This window comes from Saimiri boliviensis, chromosome 14, assembly GCF_048565385.1.
Source record: "Saimiri boliviensis isolate mSaiBol1 chromosome 14, mSaiBol1.pri, whole genome shotgun sequence".
Lineage (NCBI taxonomy): Eukaryota > Metazoa > Chordata > Mammalia > Primates > Cebidae > Saimiri > Saimiri boliviensis.
The window spans coordinates 14,498,795-14,523,935 of record NC_133462.1 but is presented as its reverse complement, the minus strand read 5'-3'; the positions used below and the strand labels follow the sequence as shown (position 1 = coordinate 14,523,935).

The following is a 25,141-nucleotide window of genomic DNA, read 5'->3' as shown; positions in this document are numbered from 1 at the left end:
CCACCCTGGCCAGCACTCCAATCATAATGCCGACAGTGGCCCCAGATGAGAAGCCAAGAGAACTTCATTCTGAAGCATCTGTCATGGAAAGAAAAGAAGAAGGCTGGGCACAGTGGCTCACACCTGTAATCGCAGAACTTTGAGAGGCCGAGGCAGGTGGATCACGAAGCCAGGAGTTCAAGACCAAGGTCATTGCTTTTTTCTATACCGTTAGAATATTTCACCTTTTGTGGTTGCATCTTTTTCTCATGTCTCAGTTATGGCCTGGCCAAGATGGTGAAAGCCTATCTCTACTAAAAATACAAAAATTAGCTGAGCGTGGTGGTGCACACCTGTAGTCTCAGCTACTCAGGAGGCTGAGTCAGGGGAGCTTGAACCTGGGAGGTGGAGGTTGCAGTGAGCCAAGATCACACCAGTGCACTGCAGCCTGGGCAACGGAGCAAGAGTCCATCTCAACAACAACAAAAAAAAAAAAAAAAGAAAAGAAAAAATTATGAAGGTGATGTTATTTTACAGCTGGGTGCCCCAGGAACCAGCATTCAGCATGAAGTAGTCTCGAATTCTTCCTTCAAGGAATACATAATTATTGTGGAAAGGTTGCTGGGCGATGATTAGCCAACTATATTCCTGTAGTTTTTAAAAATTCCTCTCACCATGTTTCTAGATTGGCAGTGAGTCTTCTGTCAACTCCATACTGGCCATGCTGTACTCGGGTATTTTTGAAGGCTTTGGGACGTCAGAAAGTATAATTGCTTTTTTCTATACCATGAGAATATTTCACTTTTTTGTGGTTGCATCTTTTACTCACGTCTCTCTTAGGGCAGCCATGAATAAGACCCTGTCTGGTCGTCTGTCAGTCGTGTCACTTGATTGACAGAAGGCCCAGATTAGTGCATTCCAAATTAAGCACTTGGTTTGTACAGAGACTTTGCCTCCCACAGGCTCCCGGCAGGAGTATGAAAGCAAGCCTAGTGCTCTGAGACTCTGTTTGACTCTCATGGGTGACTGGTTGGGGGGACTCCCCATCCGTCTTGCAGTAACTCTCTTCCAATTGCATTGGTACCTGAAACTTTTCTCTTTCTCCTTCACAGAAATCAGCTCTGCATCCTGGTCTGAGGGCTCTGTCGGGCTACTTTCATGCCTGCCCCGCTTTCTCTCACATGTGTCTTCTCTAATAAATTATCTTGCATATCTAATCCAATCTTGGATGCATCTCAGTGGCTGTATACTAACATACCAGGTTTGATCGTTTGCACTTCTTTTTTTCTCTGTCTTCCACATGTAGTCAGTGACCATGTCCTAGTGTTTTCAGTGTTACCTCTTTATATATGTGTCTGTGTGTGTTTGTGTTCATGTGTGTGTATTTACATAAAATACCTTTTCCATACATAGACACACATGCACACACATAGATACACGTGCATACAGACACATACAATACCTTTTGCGTCTGTTTATTTCTGTTGCAACCATTTACTTTTAGACCTCATCAGTCAACTCAGGCTGATGACTAATATTATGCTAGCTAGTGTTGAGGGGCACTTCCTATGTGCCCAACCCTGTACTAAATTCTTTACCTGTCTCTTATTTGATTCATACAATAATTCTGTTGGGTAGACATTATTTTCATTTTACAGATAAAAACATGAAGGCTTAGAAAAAATCTTTCCTGATGTCATAGGCTAATGAGAGGTGGATCTGAGATTTGATTCTAGGACTACCTGACTTCAAGGCTAATGATAATGGTAGTAATACAGCAGCTGACATGTATGAAATATTTCCTATGTGTGATATTTTGCTGAAGGTTTTATTGATAATTACATTAAACCTTTAAAACAATACTCTAAGACAAGCACTTATCGCAATTTTCAGCTGAGAAATCAGAGATTCAGAGACGTTAAGAATCTTGTGCAAGAAATGTATAACTGTAAACTCTTACATTAAGAAATAAAAAAGATCTCAAATCAACAACCTAATTTACAACCTAGATATAGAAGAACAACCTAAACCCAAACACAGTAAATGAAGGAAATAATAAGAATTACAGTGGACATAAATAAAATGAAGAATAGAAAAACAATGGAGAAAATCAGGGAAACCAAAAGTCGGTTCTTCACAATGAGATGAACAAAATTGACAACTGTTAACTAGACTGACTAAGAAAAAAAGGAAGAAACATAAAATTACTAAAATCAGAAATGAAAGTCGAGTCTGGGCATGGTGGCTTATGTTTTAATTCCAGCACTCTGAGATGCCAAAGCAAAAAGATGGGTTGGGGTCAGGAGTTGGAAACCAGCCTGGACAACACAGGAAGACCCTGTCCCTACAAAACATTTCTATAAAAAATTAGCCAGGCATGGTGGCATATACTAGGTACTCGGGAGGCTGAAGGGGGAGTATTTCTCAAGCTCAGAAGGTGAAGATTGCAGTAAGCCGTGATTATGCTGCTGCACTCCAGCCTGGGCTGGCCTCCACAGTGTGAGACCTTGACCTTGTCTCTGTCTCTTAAAAAAAAAAAAAAAAAAAAAAAAAAAAAGAGACAGAAAAGAAAGTAGAGACATTATTAGCAATTCAAAAGCAATAAAACTGTAAAACTACTATGCATAATTCTATGTCAATAAATTGGGTAACCTAGATAAAATGGATCAATTCCTAGAAACACATGAAAATCTGAATAGACCTGTAATTAGTAATAAAATTGAACCAATAAAACCATTTGACAAAATTCAATATTCTGTTATAATAAAAACATTCTGACTATGAATGGAGGGAAACCACCTTGACATAATGAAGGCAATATGGGAAAAGCCCAGTGCTGACACAGTCAATGGAGAAAGGCGGGCAGTCTTCCCCCTACGATCAGGAACAAGACACAGATGCATGCTTTTGTCACTTCTGTTCCACACAGTATTGGAAGTCCTAGCCAGAGAAATTAGTCAAGAAAAAAAAAAGATACATTTGGAAGAAAAAGTAAAATAATCTCTGTTCACAGATAGCTTGAACTTACATGTAAAAAACACTAAAGAGGAAAAAACTGTTAGGATAAATTCAGTAAAGTTGCAGCATATAAAATCATCAGGCAAACATCAGCTGTGTTTCTATACACTAACAGTCTGAAGGGAAATTCCGAAAAATGTTCAATTCACGTTAACATCAAAAAGAATAAATATTTTAGAATAAGTTTAACCCAGAAGTTGAAAGAATTGTACCCCAAAATCTTCAAAATAGTGCGGAAAGAAATCAAAGATGGCATCAATACATGGAAAGACGTTTCATTTTCATGGATGGGAAGACTCGATATTGTCAGGAGGACAACACTACCCAAGTGAGCTGCAGGCTCAGCGCAACGCCTGTCAGAATCCCAGTGACGGTTTTTGCAGAAATAGAAAAATCTGTCCTAAGATTCATATTGACTCTCAAGACTATAAATAGACAAACAATCTTGAAAAAAAAAAAAAAAAAAAAAAAAAGAATGAAGCTAGAGGACTCACACGTCCTGATTTCAACATTTACTACAAAGCCACGGTAGTCAATACAGTGTGGGACTGGCATAAAGGATGACACAGAAATTAACAGAATAGAATAGAGACCCCACAAAGAAATGCTTGCATATATGGCCAAATGATTTTGACAAGATTCCACAGCCATTCCGTGGGGAAAGGATAGTCTTTTTAACAAAAGATATTGGGAGAGCTGGATATCCATGGATAGAAATGAGCTGAACCTTTACCTAGCACCATATACAAAAATTATCCCACAATGGATCAAAGAATGAAAGGGAAGAGCGAAAACTATAAAACTGTTTGAATAAAATACAGGGAAAAAACTCATGACATTAGATTCCACAGTGACTTCTTGGTTATAACAGCAAAAACAGAGGCAATAAAGTAGGTAAGTTGGACTTCATGAAAATTAGAAACTTTTATATATCAAAAAATTATTGAGAAAGTGAACAGGCAACCCATGAAATGGGAAAAATTGTTTGCAAATTACCTATCTGGTAAGGGATTAATTTCCAGACTGTAGGAAGAACTACAACATATCAATAGCAAAAAATCCAAAAACCCAATGAAATATGAACAAAGGACTAAAATAGAGATTTCTCCAGGGAGGATATACAAATGGCCAGCAAGCACGTGTGTAGATGCTCAACATCACTCGTACTTAGAGATATGTGAATCTAAACCACGGTGATACTGCACGCCACACACATTAGGATGGCTTTGATTCAAAATAAAAGGCACGCAAGAATATCAAGCAACAAGTATTTTTAAGTAAGTGGAAGAATTGAAACGCTGGTGCATTGCTGTTGAGAATGTGACTTGTTATAACCTCTGTGGAAAATGGTAGGGCTGTTTCCTAAAACAAAGAATTACCATTTGATCCAGCAATTTCAATCTGGACGAACACTGTAAAAATTAAAAGAAATGTGAACAGATATGTGTACACTGATATTCACAGCAGCATTACTCACAATAGTCAACAGGTGGAAGGAACTGAAAAGTCCATTAAAACATAAGTGAATCGGAAAATGAGGTATATCCATGCAGTGGAATGTTATTCAATCTTACTTAACAAGCGATACAGTTCTGGTACATGGTGCAAAGAGGATGAACCCTTTGTGTATACATATATAGTATATGGTATATATAGTCTCTATATATTATATATATAGACTAGATATAGACTATAGTTTATAGTCTATATATAGTCTATGTATATACTATAGTCTATATATATAGTATATATATATATACTATATATATTAGAGCATATTGTGTATATATAGTACATATACCATATATACAATATATGGTGTATATGTGTGTCTATATAGATATATATATAGACTCATAATATATATATATAGACTATAAAGTTTATATAGACTATTTATGTATATATAAAGTCTATAAATATATATCTACACACTTTTTGGCACTGCCCTTTCCCTGCCACGCAGAGTCCCCATGGGTGAATCTCTATGTCTGTAAGTGTACGTCACTCACCGTCCTCTGTGCTGTGTCCCATGTGCTGTGCCTGCAGCCTCATACAGCCACTGACGTCAGAGCCAGGGCACAGCTCAGGAGTCTCCCCTGAGGCTTCCTCTCTGCTTATTTCCCTGCAGCCTGACCCCGGGGACACATGGCTTCAACTGGCAACTTGATTTAGCCAAATTGAGGACAGGCCACCAGGGCTCTTTCTCCGCACACACGGGTCCCACCCCAGGTGCAGTCAGGCAGGGCCAGTCACAGAAGAGCCTGGAGCAGAGCAGGGAGCAGAGTCTGAGCTGCTCCTCCCTCATCCAAGGGACTTCCTCCTCTCATTTGGGGGAAAAGTATGAGCTTGTTTCAAAGCCTCAGATGTTTCCTGAAGCTCATGCAGTAGGTAAAAGAAAACAAAGACGTGACAGAAAGGGATGTGTTGGTGACAGCGAGAAGCAGCTGATCTTTAGGACTCTCCTTCTTGTCCCTCTGTGAAGTCTCTTCCACCACGTAGGGCTCAGGGCTGACAAAGCTCCCTCCCTACGTTACTCAGGCCAGACACAAAGTCAGTCATGAGAAATGAGAAAAACAAGGAAAACAGAGTCTGTAGTGACAAATTAGGAGGATTCAGGAGGAGAATTTAGGATTTGCTTGTGCCTACAGGACACAGTCTGGGAATAAAAATGTTTTCCTGACTTTCTCTGAAAGCCAGATAGACTCCATCTAAAAACCTACTGCCAATGATGCTGGAATTCACTTACCAGTGACTCTGATTTTCTTGAATGCGAAGTTTATCTTGCCAGTGACTGAGTTATGAGCAGAACAAAGATAGAGCCCGCTATTCCTTGTAGTGATTTGGGGGACATAGATCTCTTGTCCTGCTGGCAGGAACGTCCCATTAACCATCCAAAGATACTCTGCCGGTGGGTTAGAATCTGCAAAGCAGGAGAGGTGGAGGTTTCCTCCTTGACGGTAAAGGGTATCTGAAGGAGAAATCCTGGGGAAATCTGGACCATCTGGAGCAAAGAGAATAAAGCCACAGGTGATGTCCTCTGAGGGAAGGGGATGGTCCTGGTCAGTGAAAGGGATACAGTGTTCCTCTGAGCCAAGACACACCCTGAAGTCCCAGCAAACCCCCTCTGTGTTCACTGAGCCGAAGCCAGAAGTATTCACCTGTTTCTCCCATCACAAGCTGTGGACCCCAAGTCTACCATGACAAGAGCATCCGTCCCCCTATATTCTTGGACAAGACTGTGCCCACCCAGGTTTTCCTAGGGCAGGAAGTCATGGCCAGCTCAGGTGTCCAGAAGTAAAGGTGTCTGGACTTGAACCCGAGAGAGACTGAGAGTCCTGGCCTCTGGCTATTTGGATTTTAGCTGGTGACCTGGCCCACAGAGGAACAATAGATACTCACAGAGGACATTTAGGGTGACTGGGTCACTGCGGATGGGACCCAGTGAGGTCTGGATTCCACATTGATAGGATCCTGTGTCATTTCTCGTGACTCTGTGTAGAGTGAGGTTCCTGTTGTCATCAGACCGTTGCATCCTGGGACTGAGTGGGAGGCTCTGACCATTTACCCACCACAGGTAGGTGGCATATCCAACTTCAGGTGTACAGGTTAAGGTTATGTCATCTTCATGTTCCACGGCATTGAATTTGTTGCTGGCGTTGGAGGCTTTGGGCAGCTTCGCTGTGGAGATAACAGAGAGAAGATTGCCCCATGTGGCATCTTTCAATCAGAGTCGCATCTCCCACCTCTCAGCCCACCCAAGTCCTTGAAAGCCAGTGGCAGGTATGTGTGTCACAAGGCAGATGTACTATGATCTAAGGGCTCCAGAGTGTGAGGCCACCTGCTCTGTCTTAGGGAAGCACAGGCTTTGTCAGGTGTGAACTGAGCAGCAGTGTTGGGTGATGAACAGACATGTGAGTGGGAGTCACAGCCCCCGGTGCCCCTCCCAGTCCTTCCCTAATCAGCTGACTGGCTGGCCCACCTTGGGTTCCTTACCTGGAATGTGCAATTTGGTCTGTTCCAAATTCCATCCTACTTTGCCCCCTTAGATGTGTTTTCTCTGTAGCTTCCCTTTCCAAGAACATTCTAGAGATGAGTAATAATGGGGCTTCCCATTGTCCTGAAACCCTACAGATACTGAGCAGCCTGGCCTAGGACTGGATGTTTCAGCAGAAATAACCCAGGGAAGACCAGCGTCAAGCCCGGAGGTCAGTTCAGCCATCAGGCAGTGGAGTCACAAGGTGGGGCAGTTTTCCTCAGATGTTTCAGAGTGACTGATTTGAGCCAGTGACCTCTAAAGATAGAGCAGAGTCCAAGGAATGACCTGGAAAGAGTGAAGGGGACAGGCAAGAGCTGGTGGCTTTGGAGCAGAACCATGTTCCCTGTCCTGGGTTCTTGAAGTTTCCTCTCCTTCTGCAGAGGGCAGGTGAAAACCATGGAAATCTTTCTAGCAGTACACGTGGACATTTGCAAACGCAAGGCTGACTGGTGGAAATGGGGAGCATGAACTGCTGGGAATCTGGTCCTCACGGACCGTGTGTGTTTGATGGGTAGGAGACAGAAATTTGGGAAGAAGCTTTGCAAATATTTTCTTTCATTGGACATTCTAGTCTGATTCCGTGGGTTTGACTACTCTAGGGACCTCATATAAGTGGATTCCAGAGTGAATCAGAGGAGAGACTGCTGGTTGCCAGGAGCTGGTAGTGGGGAGAAGAGGGAATTATTGGTGGGTGTGCAGTTTGTTATGGGAGATGGGGAGGTTCTAGAGGTCTGCTGTACAGCTTGATGCCCATAGTTCACACAGATTGAGCATTTCTTATGCATAAGACTGAGGATGAAAAGGGTTTTGTATTTCTGACATTTTTGTGATTCTGAAATATTTGCAATGTAGTTACTGGTTTAGTGTCCCAAATCTGAGAGATTCGAATTCCAAAATGCTCCAGTGAGCATTTCTTTTCAGCATCAGATTAGTAGGCAAAAGTGGGAGGTGACAGTCAGATGTATTCCTGCCTTCTTTCTTTCCTCACCACATTTCTACCTTGGTGATTAGTCTTTGGTGAATTCCATACTGGCCATGTTGCACTCATATATTTTTGAATGTTTTGAGATGTGAGAAGGGTGATGGTTATTTTCTGTGTCATCAGAACTTTCCACCTTACCACGGTTGCTTCTTTGTCTCAGTGTCTTTGTTGTGGCAGTCATTAATAAGACCTGTCAGGTCAGATTTAGGACAGATTTTTCTAATTCTGCAAAAAATGTTACTGGGATTCTGGTAGGGGTTGTGTTGAAGCTGCAGCTCACTTTGGGTAGTACTGTCTTTCTGACAGTATTAAGTCTTTAAGTCCATGCCAATGGAATCTTTTTCCATTTATTGATGTCATCTTTAATTGCTTTCAGCAATGTTTTGTAGTTTTCAGAGGAGAATGCTTTGACATTTCTGGTTAAAGTTATTCCAAAATATTTTATTCTTTTTGATGTTAATGTCAATTGAAATTCTTTTCTTAATTTCCTTTCAGATTGTTCATTGTTAGTGTAGAGTCTAAAGAATCATCTAGAAAGAGTGAAGTGGACAGACAAAAGCTGGTGGCTTTGGAATAGAAATATTCCCTGTCATGGGTTTTTGATGTCCCCTCTCCCTTTGCAGAGGGCAGGTGGCTCTTTCCTGATATCCAGATAGATCTCACTGGGAAACACTGCCAGTGCTCTAGGGATCCACTTAGCAGGGACTATGATCCTCTTGATTATGAGATTTGTTCTGCCAGTGTCTGAGTTATGGATGACACAGTTATAGACCATCTATATGTTTTAGTGATTTGGGGAATAAAGAACACTTGTGCTGATTGCTGGGACTTCCCATCAATCAGTCAGAAATGCTCTTCCTGTGGGAGAGAGTCTGTGAGGCAGGAGACCTTGGGGATTTCCCCTGAATGGTGATAGTTGCATGAAGAAGAAATGGTAGGGGCATCCAGGCCATCTGGAGCAAAGAGAATGAAGCCACAGGTGATATTGTCAGGGGGTGGAGGAAGCTCCTGATCTGTGGAAGGGCCACAGTGACCATGTGAACCAGTCACAACACGGAAGTCCCAGGGAAACCTTTGCCGTGTTCAGTGATGTGGAGCCTGAGACACTCCCCTGTTTCTTTCATCACAAGCTGCGGACCCTGAGCCTCCCGTGACAGGAGCAGCCCCTTTCTTCCTATTGTTGATTGAGGCTAGGCCTACTCTGGTTTGCCCAGGGCAGAAAATCATGGCCAGCTTCGATGTCCAGGGATAAAGGTCTCTGTACTTGGACCTGAGAGGCCTGGCCACTGGCCATGTGTATCTGGGATGGAAGCCTGGACCGACAGAGGAACAGAAGATACTCACGGAGGACATTCAGGGTGACTGGATCACTGCGGCTGGCATTCACTGGGTTCCTCACTTCGCATTCATAGGATCCTGCATCATTCTCCGTGACATTGAATAGAATGAGGGTTCTGTTATTATTGGACAGCTCCCGCGTGCTAGTGATTGGGAGGCTCTGACCATTCATCCACCACAGGTAGCTTGCGTTCTGAATCTCAGGTTCACAGGTTAAGGTCACAGTGTCAGTCTTCCTGGGGTTTGAGTTGCTGCTGGCAATGGAGGGCTTGGGAGTCTCCACTGTGCAGATAACAGAAAGAAGATTACCCTGTGTGGCACCTTTGATTCCTCCAAAGGCATTTTTCAGTGAGAGTTGGCATCTCCCACCTCTCAGCCTATGGAAGTCCTTAAATGCTCATGGCAGGTGTGTGTGTGTTACAAGACAGATGCATGGTAATCTGAGGGCTCAGAGATAGTGAGGCTGCCTGCTTTATGTGGGAGAAGTACAGAGTTTCTCAAGCGTGAATAGAGCAGGTCTGTTGGGTCATGGAAAGACACAGGACCAAGAGTCACAGCTCCTGGTGCGTCTCTGAGCCCCTCCCTCTCCAGCTGCCTGCCTGGCCCACCTTGTGGTCCTCACCTGGAACATGCAGCTGCTGGAATCTTTTCAGTTTCAGTTTTACTTCCCCCCCTTCCCTGGTATGTTTTCTCTGCAGTTTCTCTTTCCAGGGACATCCTAGAGATGGGTGATGATGGAACTTACCATTGTCCTTTGGGTACCCTGTGGGTACTGGGCAGCCTGGCCTGGGACTGAGTACTTCAGCAGAAGTAACACAGGGGAGGCCAGGGGCAAGCTGGGAGGTCAGTTCAGCCATCAGGCAGTGGAGGCACAAGGTGGGGCAGTTTCCCCAGGGGTTTCATAGTGACTGACTTGAGCCAGTGATTCTAAAGATAGAGCAGAGTCCAAGGAATGATATGAAAGAGTGAAGGGGACAGGCAAGAGCTGGTGGCTTTGGAGCAAGACCATGTTCCCTGTTGTGGGTCCATGATGTTCTCTTTCTCCCTGTAGAGCGAAGGTGAAGTCCATGTGGATCTTTCTAGAAATACATGTGGATGTCTGCAAATGCAGACCTGACTGGTGGGAAGGGGGAGCATGAACTGCCGGAAAGCTGGACTTCATGGATCATATGTGTCTGATGGACATAAGACCAAAATTTGGGAAGAAATCTTGCAGATACCTGGTCTCATTAGACATTTTACTCTGTGATTCCATGATTTTGACTGCTCTATGGACCTCATATCAGTGGATCCCAGAGTGAGTCAGAGCATAGAATGGTAGTTGCCAGGAGCTGGGGTCAGGGGAATAGGGCATTGTTCAATGGGTGTGCAGTTTCAGTTATGCAGGACGAGGCGGTTCTAGAGATCTGCTGTACAGCTTCATGCCTATAGTTGATACGAATAAAGCATTCCTTATGCAGAAAGCCTAAAACCAGAAGTGTTTTAGATTTCTAACTTGGTTTGATTTTGCAATATTTGCAGTGTACCTACTGGTTTGACATCCAAAATCTGAAAAAGTTTAGATCCAAAATGCCCCAGTGAGCACTTCTTTTTCGCACTGCAGAAGTGGTCAGAAGTGTTGGGTTTGGGGGAATTTCAGATTTTGGATTTTTAGATTTTGGATGCTCAATTGGTAATACTGTAAAAAGTTGTCAGGAGTGCAGACCTCATGTTATGTTCTGAGTCTAGTAACAAAAAATATTTGGTGGCAACAGGAAAATGTTTTCATAAGTGGAAATTTTTATTGGTGGTCCAAACATCTAAGATCAATTGCTGGCAGTAGTATTTCTCTTGATACCAAAATAAGGTTTAGGTGTGTTATGAATTCCAGCAGGATCACACTTTGCTCAAAGGAAGAAGCAGAAGGTGAGTTAAAATGAGCCACTCCCTAAGTACAGAGTCCCAGTAAAAGGACAGAACTGGTGAGAGAGAGTCTTAGGTGTGTCAATTCCATAAAGGGAAGAATGATGCGAAATTAAGAGAAGTGATGTGTTTTAGGTTCGTAAATACAGAAAGAGCTCCCTGCTTCTCATTTCTGTACAGAGTTAGGAAAAATGGGGAGGAGCCCAAAACAGGTATGTGAAATGCTTTCTTCATTTTCTCTTAACCTCAGGAAACACAACTAGAGTTTCAGTTCATGTTAATTAGGAAGAGTCTAAGTGAGATGCCAGTGGCTCGTGTGTCTTTCCACATGAAGAACGTATGAAAATGGCATCACCATGAGGAAACAGGTGTATGTGGAACAGACAGTAAAACCGTCAGATAGCATCCACCCGGTCACCTCCAACTGGCCCCCCAAACCACCAGTATTCCCCTTACATGTATGTTACAGACTTGGTAGTTGACCCACAATAATAAAATTTAAAAATTACTATTTTCAATGCAAAATATTAAACATGTAGTTAAATATGTTGTTCTGCTTCTTTTCCCTCCCTTTTGAACTTTCCTGTTTCCGTTTTGAACGTTTCTATTGACACATCCTCCAGCTAGGGATTCTGTCCTCAGCTGTGCCCAGTCTGTCAGGAAGCCCATCAAAGGCATTCTTCATTTCTCTAACAGTATTTTTCATCTCTAGCATTTCTGTTGATTCTTTCTTACAATATTCATCTCTCTGCTTACATCATTCATCTGTTCCTGCATGGTGTCTACTTTTTAAATTACAATCCTTAACCACATTTCTTTTGAATTCTCAGTCTGGGGTGGTTGCAGTGGCTCACATCTGTAATCCCAGCACTTTGGGAGGCTGACGCAGGCAGATCACCTGAGGTTGGGAGTTTGAGACCTACTTGACTGACATGGAGAAAGCCCGTCTCTATTAAGAATACAAAATTAGCCAGCCATGGTGGCGGGAGCCTGCAATCCCAGCTACTTGGGAGGCTGAGGCAGGAGATTTGCTTGAACCCGGGAGGGAGAGGTTGCAGTGAGCCAAGATTGTGCCACTGCACTCCAGCCTGGGCAACAAGAGCAAAAACTCCATATAAAAAAAAAAAAGTTCCCAGTCTGATAATTTCAAGATATCTGCCACATCTGTGTTCTGTTCTGATCCTTGCTCTGTCTTTCATATTGCATATATATATATATATATATTGGTCATAGTCTGTCTTGTATGTTTTGTGGAAAGTCAGACATGATGTACTGGGTAAAGGGACTTGAGAGAGCAGGCATTCAGTGATGTGGTGGTGAGTGTGGAGAGGAAAGGGTTCTGTAGTCATGGATGAGGTCTGTGTCCTAGGCTGTGAGTGTCAGAAGTGCCCCTGGGCTGTGAATGCCACAAGTGCCTCTCAGGATTTTCTTCATTTTAGGTGAGACATAATGCCCAGAGGAATTTGGAGTTGGATATTTTCTCCTCTCCAGTCCAGTTAGGCTTTTATAAAACCCTAGCTGATCAGGCTGTGGTAAAATAGTTTCTCTTAAAGGCAGGTCTTATTATGAAGAATAGAATTCACTGGCATATCTTCAAGTTGTTCTTTACCCTCCCCTCACAGAAAGGATGAGGAGATTTTTAGTGAATATTCACTGCAAAAACCTGGTAGAGCTCCAGAAGCTAAGAGTCACAAAAAGTGCCCCTGTTGTCAAAAGTGGTCCATCCCCTCGAGTGTTTCCCTCTGGGTCTTGTCTGCGCTGATTCTTTGGCAACTCACCAGTTACAGGTCAGGTTCTCTGTCCCCAGCACTGGTTCCCACTGGGGATTCTGCGCCTGGGTTTCTGCTCAGATGAGGTTGCTGATCTGTCTTTGCCTGTCACTCTGTCCAATATGTGGGTCAGTCCGCACTGAGACCTCACATCTCTGAGGGATTTTGAAGAGTTGTTGATTTTTGAGTTTGTCAGCGTTTTACTTGCTGTTAGAACCGAATGACAAATCTCCAGCTTGTTATATGCCTGACAGGAAACCAGAAGCCTCTAGGAAGTGACTGGAGAATGTGAGCTCCACAGCAGGTTGAGGACGGAATCACAAATGACATGGGTGAAGTGAGCCCATGGGGTTTGGGGACTGCAGGCTTGCCCAGCCTGTGACACCCTGGTGAGTGTCACAACAGTGAGAGCAAAGTAGATGGCTGACCATCCGGTGTCTAGCCTCAGGCTGGCTGTCCTCACTCATTCCTGGGCATAGGCCAGGCTAACCATGGGCAGAATTTAGTTTATGGTTTAACTTGGAAGCAAGAGTGATAATAGTTCCTCCGTGAAACTAATTCCCTTATTGCCCAGAGACTACCTTTATAAAACTAATGAACGATCATGAGATTAAGATGATAGGAGCAGCCTGAATTCTGCTAAAATGTAGGCACAGTCTGTAGTCCCTTACTGTTCCAATGTCATTATCCCAGAGTTTACAAAATGTGTGACTAATTGCTCCATAGATAACATCACTATTGTAGAAGCGGAGATTGGTCTTTTGAGACGTTTCTCAGATTTTGCATTCTGGCAACCAGTTGACATCATCCGTACCCATAACTAACGGCTCATCCAGTCATGTGGCACCCACCTAGAGGCAGATTCCACAAAGACAGATCATTTCCCCCACCTGCATGATTTCATCCCCAAACTATTAGCAGTACTTAATTTTTAATCTTGTGTCCCTGAAACTTCCTGAAAATCTTTGTTTTTTTTTTTTGTTTGTTTCTTTGTTTGTTTGTTTGTTTTTCTTGAGACAGAGTCTTGCTCTGTCACCCAGGCTGGTGTGCAATGGTGCAATCTCAGCTCACTGCATCCTCCGCCTCCCGGATTGAAGTGTTTCTCCTGCCTCATCCTCCCGAATATCTGGGACTACAGGCATGTGCCACTACGCCCTGCTAATTTTTTGTATTTTTTGTAGAGACAGGGTATCACCGTGTTAGCCACGATGGTCTCGATCTCCTGACCTTGTGATCTGCCCGCCTCAGCCTCCCAAAGTGCTGGAATTACAGGCATGAGCCACTGCATCCAGCCAATTCCTTGAACATCTATAACTTTTGATCTAGTGAGGAGGCTGATTTGAGAAATAATAAACCTCTGTCCTCCTGTGTTGCAGATGTAAAGTAATTAAAATCTTTCTTTACAGCAAATAATATCTCTATAAATTGGTATTGTTTGTGCAGGAGGCCAGAAGAACTTGTCTGGCAGTTACAGGAGTGGATGGAGGTGCTGCCCATCCGTGTCCCATGGTCTTTTCCACAGGTCGGCCTCACACAGGGAAAGAGCCCTGGATGGGGACACAGTGGAAGCTCATTCTCTTAGTGACCTGGGGACATGGGCTGGAGATGTCCTGGCAGGAGTGGCAACTCTGGCTGATTTGTGTGCTTTTCCCAATTCCTGGGAGGTGTGCCAGGACACACTGTGAGTGGGAAGGGAACAGAATCGTCAGCCCAGTTAGAGGGAATGTCTGGAGAAGTCCTAAGGTGGAGGAAACTGTGTAGGACACGCCTTGCCAGTTAGAATGAAGGGGGAGGAAGATGAGGGACACAGGAGCAGAGAGAGCCAGAGACACCCATGGCAGTGAGCAGAGGGGGCTACAGTGACCTCAGAGACCCGAGGGACCAGGTGTCCCCAGTGCCACAGTCCAGGACCAGGGAGCCCTGAAAACCTTCCAGTGGCCAAGGAGCTTCAAAGTCACACAAGGTGGGGTGGCTTTAGGGGCAAGAGGTAGAGGGGGGATGAAACATAGGCGTCAGCCTCTGAAGGACAAGGAAGAGGTGTGGCTGGAACCTCCTAGGATTCTGCGTCCAGGATCCAGTCTCTAAAGAGGTTACGGATCATTCATTCCTTCATTCAATTCCTTTTTTGACGTGACAGCTCCTGAGTATGTGTCTCTCGCTGGGCCTGTGCTGGTGCAGGGCGTGAGTGGGGAAAGAAAACAAAGGCCTCTCCTGTATCCTCTCACGAGAGTGACATCACCACTTTGGAAAACACAGGATTTTAGATTTAGTGATGGAGGTTAAGATCTAAGGGGGAGGCCTGGACAGTTTTTGCCCTGACTCTGACAGTTGAGGCAGGCGACTGAGTTCTGGAGTACAAACTAATCAGCTGTCCATTTGCTCTCACTTCTCTGAGGTGTGGATGCCTAAGAAGAAAGGATTTGAGCCAGTAAGTGACTGTGGGGTCCTTAGACCCCAGGAAGCCCTCCCTTCTGGTGGAGAGGATGGGCCTGTGGCTGCAGACAGACCTCATGGGACTCTGATGCCCTTGGTGTTTGTGTGACTCTGGTTCGGTGACTGTGCCGTCCTGTGCCTCTGTTTTCTCTCCATCAAATAAGCTTTTTCTCCATCAAAGTCTGTGGCTTTTCATGCTATCTGTAAATACACTTTAAATCACTCACCTGACCTAACGCTTGGCATAGAGGAGGTGTTCACACAAACAGCATTTACTATGACTTGCCTCCATGAGAGAGCACCTTTAGGTCAGATTCCTGTGCACAAGCTGCTGCCAGGTACATCTTCTGTCTTCTGTTTCTGCTTCTGGGGACACTGGACTTTCTATGGAGTATCCTAAATCTCCCAATGTAGTTGGCAGATGGCCTGCAAAGCTTGTCTTTCTGTCCTCTCTACTCTGAGTATGAGGTGAAGAAGCTTCTGTCCTTGCCCAGATGAGGCTCTGAGGGCTGAGCCCTGGCTGGTGAGCAGCTCCAGGAGCCACAGTCCTCAGGCAGCTGGTAAATCCTTGCTCCCAGTAAGCCCTGCCCAGGAAGCCACAACCCAGCCCTCGCACAGGCTCCTCAGCTTTATCTGGAGTAAGGATTTTGGGATAGGGGTCTGGGGTTGGGGCTTCTAGGGCTGAGCTTCTCTGAGAGTATCCCAGGGGACCCCTCAGGCCAAGCCCTACTCCATTCTCCAGGGCCTTCCTCAGGGTCAGGTTTATGGAGAGGGCATGAGGTGCTTGGCTGAGACTGATCCCCTTCTGAGTCCCCCCTATCAGACTGTCCTTCCTCTGCAGTGAATGTCTGCAGGGTCTGGATGCAGGAAAGGAATTCCGATCTGTTGAAGTTTGTCTCCCGTGTGTGTGTCCTGTGCTAAATGTCCAAACCCCAACATGGGACATAATGCAGAGAGGGACACAGACAGTCCAGGTGTGACAATCCTGTGTGTGCAAAGTAGGAGTGACCACCCGCGACCCGACACCACCCGGGGATCATGTGTAATCACTCACGGTGTAAGGTGAAATGTCCAGTTACTCGTTTATTCCTTTCACCTCGCGTGGTGACTTGTAGGGTGTAGGATCCTGCGTCATTCTGGGTGACGTTCTGGATCAGCAGGGAAGCATTGGAAAATATTGTTTCTCGTCCACTGTATGCAGGCCCAGTTAGAGTTATTTGGGTGTCTATTAAATATGCTGTAAGGTAATGACGGATGTCCATCACTTTCCCTCTGTACCAACTGTAGCCAGTAGAATTCTGGGGCAAATTGTCGACTTGTAGAAGAACATCCTTCCCCTCTGAAACGTGTGGCTGGGCTTCAATCATGACTTGGGCAGTGGTAGGTGGGTTCCAGAAGTTTAAAAGTGATGCTAGGAGGTAGAGAGAGCATCTGTCAATATGGAGACCGATATACTGGGGTGAAGAGATGGGGCTCTGGGTCCTCAGAAGGTCTCTTCAATCCTCAGTCTTGAAGAGACACACACATACACCGTGTGTGTGTGTGTGTGTGTCTGTGTGTGTGTGTGTCCTACTGTTCTACTGGGTCAAGGTCAACAGCATGACCCCCATCCCTTCAACACTTCTGACCTTGGCCTTTTTGCTGTTTGGAATCCTCTTCCCTAAGGGCTGCCTGTCTCCCTCCCCTCTGCCCTCAGATCCGGTTCACATCAGGGTACTCTTAGAAGCCTTCTTTCTTGACACCTCCTCCGGAGACCCTTGGTCTTCCCTTTCTGACCTTTCCCTGCTCTGTTCCCTCCAGGGCTCTTGTCAACACCTGACCTCACATTCTAGATCTCTTTGCATGCTTGTCTTCCTCCCCATGAGAGCATGAGCTGCATGAGGACAGATGCTTTGTGATCTTGGTTGCACCCTAGTACCTGGGAAAGACTGCAGACTCCTGTAGATGTGAGAATTCCCAGGGCCCTCCACATCCTGGTGGTGATTTTTTCCTTTTCCAGTTGTTGAGGTTTTTGGCTCAGGACTCTGTTTCATGCCCTGCTTATGTTTTTAAGTGTCATCTGATACAGTTATTGTCATTTTACAAAATGTAGTGGCCAGTGATAATTAACCAGGAAAACGGAACACTTGAGATTTTCCTGCCTCTTACCAATTCCAGTTCACTGAGATTTTCCTGTTTTGACCCCGATCCTTTTCAGATGTATTTCCCCCTGTCTAGGCTCCAACAGAGCCTTCTTTCTGTTTCAGAGCCCCGTCCTCCCCAGGAGACCCCAGCCCGTAACTGCGCTTCCTCCTCCTGTCCTCTCCCAGGAAGTTCACTCCTCACCTGTGAGCAGGAACCCCTGCCAGGTGATGCGCTGTGTGCAGGGAGGTGCTAAGGGGACCAGCATGGTCTCCGCTGCCTGCGTGTCCTCCTCTGTGGAGATGAGCCTGGGATCCAGAAACTTTCAGATCACGGCTGCCAGCTCTGCTGTCCTTCCTCCTTCTGCACGGAGCCTCTTCCCAGGGCAGGAGCACTTCTCAGGCTCATGGGCGGGGTCTGTACCCAGGACACCTCTAGTCCCCTCCCCTCAGTCCTGCCTCCTTTCCCTCCTTCTCTTTTTCCTTTTGTCTGTGTTTCAGGCCCCTGGGAACTGCTCTGCCTCTTTCAGCAGTGATTCTCTCACCTACCTCTTCACACACTATGTGCAGAAAGACACACACACATACACACGAAAGAGAAACACACAGACACATACAGTCCCACACATACCCTATAGGTTGGGCAAGCACAGTCCTTAGCCTCAGACTCCTGCTGTCCCCATGGTCTGGGTCGGGATGCACATTCTCTCATCCCGATCTGGCTCTTCCCTTCAGTGCATGGGCCCGGGGCTGCACCAGGTCCCTGTCACAGGGACGCCCGTCTGTGCTGTGGGTGAGCTGAGTGTTGGCTGGTGAGAGGGCCCCTTCCTTCTCTGATTGCCTCTAACTTGGCTGCACCTTCCAAGGATGGATATTCAGGACCTGCGTGTCCCAGAGGAAACTGTCTTCCCTGGAGGTATGCACGGTAAATCTCTCATGCCTCTTGGAAGGAGAGGGCTGTGCTGGTTGCTCAGTGTGGGCTGAGTCCCATGGTCACAGGGACAGTTCTCAGTCATTCTCTTGCTCCCTGGGGTCTGACAGCTGAGCTGGGGTTCAGGGTTTTTCATGTTCTTCCTGACCATCTTGGGTGTCCTGTCTTCTCTGCCCAGCTGATTGTCCCGTGGTCCCCACACCTTTCCTGTGGTGGTGCCACAGGATGTTGGGGTTGACTCGGGGTGGCTGGCAAAATATTAGGGAAATATTAGGGAAAGTTAGAACTATATAGTCTCATACCTTTTGGAAGGCCTAAAGGCTTTGCTGGAACAGGCTGAAGGCAGCCAGTTCATGATGTTAGACTTTTAAGTCACAGGGTAAAAGAGCAATCAAGTTTCCCCAGCTAAGTCTGTTTACCCCACATCCCTTTGTCTCTACTCTGATTTGTTTGATCATGTAACCTTTCTGCAGGATGACCGTCTCAGTGGAGGTCAAAGGGGAATTACCCCTTAAAAGTGTTTACTCTGGGTCGCAGAACCTAAAGCGGTTATTGTTCGTGAAACCACTCTCAACCATGTTAATTATCCAGAAGCGTGTTGACTTAGAACCTCTGTTCTGAAATGTATCCTGAATAAATGTGAGGATGGAGAGGGAGTGTTGGTCAGTTGGCTGCAGTTGCCTCTGAAAGCCGCCGATGACCATCCCTAGCGCACTGGAATCACTGTAATGGGTGTGAGAGTGCATTTACTCATCTGTTGCTGAGTCAGGTCTGCAGGACAGACCTCTGCAGCTGGTGGTGACCCCAACATGATCGAGGTCTCAGCAGGAAGCGGGGAGTTACCCAGGAATCCTGCAGGACATGGCTCGTTAACACTCGGCGGGGGAAGCCTGGGACAGAGCAGGGGCTCTGAACTGGAGAGATTCATCCTGACTGCGTGGCCATGATGGGCTCAGCCCTCCATGTGCTGTCATGCTCAGGGGTCTGTTCTGAGGGTTTTGTCCTGGCCAAGCTGCTCTCTAGAGGAAGAAAAGGCAGTGGCCAGGGAGTCTGTCTGGAGGGACGTTGCTCACACCTGAGAGGGAGAGTGGGGATGGGTTGTTTCTGGGAGCAAAGAGAACTAGTACCCCCCGTTTTCCCCCATGCACACTGGAGAGGTCTTTTTTCCCTCCTGACTTCACCAGGGACAGCCGGGGGTAGGCAGCCACATCCCAGATGGTGCCCGTGTGTGACTGTCACACGCACTGAGCCTCCTGGGGTGCAGCGGGCAGGTCACAGGGTGTCTGGCTGATTCCCAGGGACTGTGTGGGCCCCCAGGCAGCCGCTGTTCTGTGTCATTGCTAGGCTTGGCCTGGGATGCCCCAGAGAACAGGACGGATGGAGCGTGGGTGGGCATTTAGAGAGCAGTGACAGAAAGAGTTGATGAGGATGGAAGGAGTTCATGAAGGGAACGTGCCCAGGGTGGCTTCACGTGCACCAGCGCTGTCCTGGGAGATATCCTATTGGCTGAGACCCAAGAAGGAAGGAATATGGGGGAAGGAGCTGTTTGTAGAGGGAGCGGCCGCTAGGCTGTAGGGAGGAGCTGACAGAGTCCCTGTGTGGATCTCAGAGGGCGAGGAGGATGTGGGAGGATGTGAGCCAAGGTGACCCTGGTGTGGGTGGACCATGCTGGGCTGTGGGCCCTGGGAGAAGTCAGCATCCCCCAGGGAGGCTCCAAGCCAGGAGGAACTCTTCCGCCCTCTGGTGGACGTGGAGGGAAGTGTGGACCGCAGTATTCCCAGGCCAGGCTGCCGTGTTTTATTCCACCCGGATCTGCACGTTCCACATGAGGTCACACACATGTCATGTGACACCTTGCAGCCCCATGAGTCCCAGTCTCCGTAGCTGTTAAGTTCACTGTTCTCCCTCTGTCACTATCAACCAGGTGTCCCAAACGCAGATTTTTGTCACCTCCTATGTGTTTGTGTGCGGTAGGCAGCACTGTGGATACCCTGGGGGCAGTGACGTCGGGGGCTGAGCACTGCACATGGATTTAGGAGCAGAAGAGCGAGCAGCAGGGTGTGAAGATCAGTGTCAGGGGAGCAGGGGCAGGTCATTTTCATTTCTGACTTCCAGAGGCCAGACCCAATATCCTGACTCCAGGACACAGCACCACACCCTGTGGGTGTCCTTGGATGTCTTGAGTGCTCATAATGTCATATTGCCTTAGCAGTTATTTTTTAAGGTGTAGGTTTACTTGCCTCACATCACAGGCAGGGCTTGGTCACCATGGCAGTTTCTAATACTGTATCTGGTTCAGGTGGCTCCATTTGGTGGCCTTAGATAAAATCTTAGAGGCATCTCTCATGCCTGGTATGCTGGGCTCCCCTCTCTCCAGCTGCTTTCTTGAAACTGACAGTTCTGACATTTGCCCTCAAATTTAAAGATGGAGCAGTGGCGAGCATTTAGGGAGCAGTCACAGAAAGAGGTGGTGAGGATGGAAGGCGGTCACGAGGGTCAGTGCCCAGTGTGGCGCCGAGTGCACTGGCACTGTCCTGGAAAATGATGCCCTTTTGGTTGAGGCCCAGGAAACGGCGTTTTGGGGGCAGGACCTGCGTTTTGAGGAACAGCCTCTGGCGGGCGGCCGCAGGGCTGCAGGAAGGAGCTGGCAGAGTCCGTGTGGCGAGCGTGGAGTACCAGGAGGATGTGGGCCGTGGTGACCCTGGTAAGGGTGGACCCCGCTGGGATGCGGGCCCTGCTGAGGGAGGTCAGTAGCTGCTGGGGGAGGCCGCGGACTTAGAGAAACGCTGCCGCCATCTAGTGGTGAGGTAGGGAAGTTTCCAAGGCAGTGGTCCCAGGCTAGGCTGCAAGGTGTTTTTTGTTTGAGATGGAGTTTCTATCTTGTTGCCCAGACTGGAGTGCAATGGCAAGATCTCGATTCACCGCAACCTCCACCTTCCGGGTTCTAGCGATTCTCCTGCCTCAGCCTCCTGAATAGCTGGGATTACAGGCACACACCACCACACCCAGCTAATTTTGCATTTTTAGTAGAGTCAGGGTTTCTCCATGTTGATGAGGCTGGTCTCAAACTCCTGACCTCAGGTGATCCACCTGCCTCGGCCTCCAAAAGTACTGAGGTTACAGCTGTGAGCCACCACACCCAGCCTAGGCTGTGAGTTTTATTGCACCTGGATCTGCACATTTCACAGCAAGTTATGCACATATGTCACATCTCCATCACGTTTCAGTCCCATGAGTCTGTCTCTGTGGCTGCAAGTTCACTGTCCTCCCTCGTTCACAATCAGATGTCCCATGCACAGATTTTTGTCACCTTCTGTGGGTTTGTGATGATGTGTTTGGCTGTACTGTGTATTCACCAGGGGCAGTGATGTCTGGGGCTGAGAACAGGGCAGGGTTTGTAAGCAGAAGAGGGAAGTGCAGAGAGGGAAGATCATTGTCAGGGGAGCACAAGCGAAGCAGGGACAAGTCATGTTTATTTCTGACTCCCAGGGGACCAGAACCCAAGACTAACTATGGGGCACAGCAGTACACCCTGTTGGTGTCCTTGGATGTCACGGGTGCTACTAATTTTATCTTGCCTTAGCCTCTGTATTTTCAAGTGTAAGTTTCATGCCTCATATCAGAGGCAAGTCTTGGTCACTATGACCATTTCCAATACTGTAAATTCGTGAAAAGTAGAATTTGTGAAATTCTAAAAGTAGAGGCAAAAATCTGGAAGGTGGATGTTATTCAGGAGACCTCAGAAATCTTAGGGTGTCCTATTTCCAGATGAAGTGGTGAGTGAGGTTTAATTACAGAGTTGGGTTATACTGGGCACAGAACTCATCTGCCTCAGTTTTTTCTTTTTTTAAAATTTGTGAAAATAAGGATGCTGACACTCAGGAATTTCACTGAGAACTGTAACTATTAATATAGTGTCTGGTGCATAGTGAGTGATGACTCAGGGTGAGCTATTATAATTATGGGAATAGACAAAGGTGCCACCCTGGGCATCCCAAATGGGAGGAATTTTCTAGCCAGAGTCCTGGAACGCCAGCTGCAGATGAAGATGGTTAAGGGGGAGGCTTAGCTTCTAGAAGTAAAAGGACTGGGGAGAAGTAACTCATGCACAATATTCTGTGGAAATAGGTTCACCCATCAGCTAGAACATCCACAGTGGGTGTGACTTCTGTTACAATTACTGTCTCCTGAGAGCCCAAGAATGTGTCCTAGAGTCAGATCACTTTGATGGAAGCCATGCCTAGAAATGCACTTCAGAGCTGCTTTGAACATACTGTTCATCTCGCCAAGGAAAAGAATTCATCTTTCTAGAGAAATCCACCCTTGTGGTCCAAGCCCTTATTCATGTCTCTGTATTATTCTAATTTATAAGGTTTTAAGATAAAGACTAAAGAAGTGTGAAATAAGGAATAACATGTCTGAATTAACAGGGAAGAACTGGGACTGGTGTGTGTAAATAAGAGGAAGCATGTATAAATCTTATTAATATATAAGGAACTTCGTGTTTTAAATAGACCTCTTCATATAAATGATATCCACTGCCTTGAGTGGATAGCAGACTGCGTCATTGGTGGAAGAACATTCCCGCAGAGTCATGAGAGACTGCATAATGTGGCTTCTTTACTAAATTTCAGGCTAAACTGAGTAAAATACTGAAGAGAATGAGTCAAAAGAAGATGGGTGAGGATGAGAGAAATGGAATGGTGAAAAGAAAGAACTGAAAGGAATGTTTACCAAGTGCTCGTTAGGTACCAGGCTCTGTGACTAATACCTTAAACATTTAAATTTACTCCTTCGCTGTCATTTTCTGAGGCAGTAAGAGTCACTTTTGTCCTGTAGATAGGAAAAGAGGCTGAGAGAGGTCAAATGAGTGATTCAGGGTTATCAAGCCACTTCATGGTACAGCTAGTGTGTTTCACATCAAAATTTGTTCACAGACAAAAAAGTGAGACTCAGAAGAAAGGCAAAGCAAGTTTTTGATTTGTGTGACATTTATTACGGTGACCTGTTTGAGGCAGAATAATGGCTAAAAACCTGGGATTTTTAAGGTGGATCTGAATTGGCCTAGCAGCCTTAGCTTGACCTATTCTTCTTGGAGTTGTCCACACTTACGGATTAATATTTGCTTCTATTAAGGAAAGACAGAGTTTTCCTGGGGCCATGAGGATGCTGGTCTCCATGTGGGCTAAAATGTCTCTACCTTCCTGGTGTGGTTGCTCACGCCTGTAATCCTAGCACTTTGGGAGGCCTAGGCAGATGGATCATGAGGTCAGGAGTTCAAGACCAGCCTGGCCCAGATGGTGAAACCCCGTCTCTACTAAAAATTAGCTGAATGCTGTGGTAGGTTCCTGTAATCCCCCTTAGGCAGAGAATTGCTTGAACCTGGGAAGCAGAGGTTGCAGGGAGCTGAAATGGCTCCATTCTTCTTAGGCTGGGTGATATAGTGAGACTCTGGCTCAAAAAAAAAAGTCTCTACCCAATAAAAAAGTGGGGCTTTCAGGCATGATTTTAAAAGGCATGTGTGAATAATAAGTCTCCTTAATAAGGTTAGATTCTTTCCTGAGACACACACCACAGTTGTTCTCTGGGAAGAGTGAGGTCCTAGATTGGAGAAGAGAACAGACTGGCTTCAGTATCCAGGAGGATGTGCACCCTCCACCTTCCAGTTTTCAAAATCACCCGAGGCTCCTGGGCAGTGATGGCAGTCTGAGCCACTGGAGCTGGGGGTTTGAGCCCTGGGACCCATCAGTCCTGCTGGATCATCTGTGAGACCAGTTCTGGACCCAGTGACCTTTGTCTCCAGGGGCAGCCCAGTCTCCAGTGGTCTCCACCACAGGCTGGACAGAGTCCAGGTGGCTTTTTCTTGTTGCCTGGGCAATTCTTCTTAAAGTGTCCTGGCTTGCCACAACGGTAACACCTAGTGGATGCTCCACAGGGATCCTGGACTCCAAAGGCTTGGAAAACAACCACTAGAGCCTCAGTCATTCTCTTGTGCTTTCTCTCTTTCTCCTGGGTTTCTTCTCAGTCGCTCTTGGGAAAGACCATAGTGGCCACCTTCAGGAAATTTTCCAAGGTGCTGTCTGGTCCTATAGCCTGTTTCTGTATCTTCCTTCAAATAACAGGAGATGCTTGTGTAATAAACTTGTACTTCAGGATGAGCTGTCCCTCAGCTGAATCAGGGGACAAGGAGGTGTGTTTTATTAAACCAGGGACAGGGAGGTGTGTTTCGTTAAAGCTTCTCTTAGCCTTTCCAAAAAGGCAGGGAGATTTTCATTTGGTTTCTGGTTTACCAAGGACAATTTAGTGTAATTAAGAGGTTTGGTTATGGGTCTTTGCAGGCTTTTTAAAATGCACATGTAAAGCTTTTTCTGTTTATCTATGGGGTTACAGGGATTTCACTCAGAATTATTAGGAGGTACAGCCTCTCTCCATATTGAGAATGGTTGTTCCGTTATTTCCTTACCTTCCTTATCTCCCTTTTATTCTGGTCTACTGTAGGAGACATGGTTGATCTCCAAACTCTTCTGCTGCTTACAGTGCTGCCTGCTTTTCAGCTACAATGAGGATTTGGCTTAGAAGCAGCATAACTGCCCTTCAAGTGAGATCAAACACTTGTGTTAAATTTCGGAA

General features: G+C 46.2%; 1 long non-coding RNA gene and 1 pseudogene across 11 annotated transcripts in view; one reads left to right on the top strand and one right to left on the bottom strand.

Moving 5' to 3' along the window:
* Positions 1-25,141, top strand: part of LOC120362736 (uncharacterized) — a 403,841-nt gene that overhangs the window by 320,220 nt on the left and 58,480 nt on the right. The window lies entirely within an intron of this gene.
* Positions 5,503-17,958, bottom strand: LOC141581266 (pregnancy-specific beta-1-glycoprotein 8-like; annotated as a pseudogene).